This window comes from Chiloscyllium plagiosum, chromosome 39 (genome assembly GCF_004010195.1).
Source record: "Chiloscyllium plagiosum isolate BGI_BamShark_2017 chromosome 39, ASM401019v2, whole genome shotgun sequence".
Classification (NCBI taxonomy): Eukaryota; Metazoa; Chordata; class Chondrichthyes; order Orectolobiformes; family Hemiscylliidae; genus Chiloscyllium; species Chiloscyllium plagiosum.
Genome location: NC_057748.1, coordinates 7575358 through 7575905, shown reverse-complemented (window position 1 = coordinate 7575905; position 548 = coordinate 7575358). Strand labels below are relative to the sequence as shown.

Sequence of the window (548 nt, the reverse complement as noted above, 5' to 3'; positions counted from 1 at the left end):
GGAGGGGGGGCAGTGTTTGGGGGGAGGGGGGGCGCGGAAAATTCGCCCACTACTGAAGGCCCAGGTTTTCTGTCAGCGATGCTCCCTCTCGCCCTCCCCCCAATCCGCCGACCACATTGTTTTCTCTTTCTACTTACCTTTTATCTCTTTTCCCCCTCCTCACATTGACTCCTTTCTCACTCACTCTCTGCCCTCCTCCCGCCGATCGCTCCTACAAAATGGCGGACCCACACTCCGATTGATTGACAGCGGCTCCAACCAATCCGATCCCACAATCTGTCGGGTCGTTCGGCGACATGGCATGTGTGACAGCGATTCTAACCAATCATATCCCGCCTCCTCCTGATTGACGTCTCTCCCCACGACACAAGCGCCACCTGCTTTCAAATAAGCCAGTAGTTGATCGCAGGACCGCGTGGAGGGCGGGGACTATCTTTGAGGAACAGCCACCTGACCCAATCATCGCTGCGCCTGTGGCGGGGCCCGCCGCAGTCTGACCATTCAGAACGGCGCGACTGGGGAGGAGGCGGGATATCGCCGGCAGCCCA

General features: G+C 58.9%; 1 protein-coding gene across 1 annotated transcript in view; it reads right to left on the bottom strand.

The window, feature by feature from the left end:
- The window catches only part of LOC122542191 (serine/arginine-rich splicing factor 3-like), a 21921-nt gene extending 21628 nt beyond the window's left edge, over nt 1-293 (bottom strand). The window contains exon 1 of the mRNA XM_043679641.1: nt 138-293. The gene's annotated coding sequence lies outside the window, so the exon portion shown is untranslated. The remainder of the gene's footprint in view (nt 1-137) is intronic.
- Nucleotides 294-548: the final 255 nt, after the last annotated feature.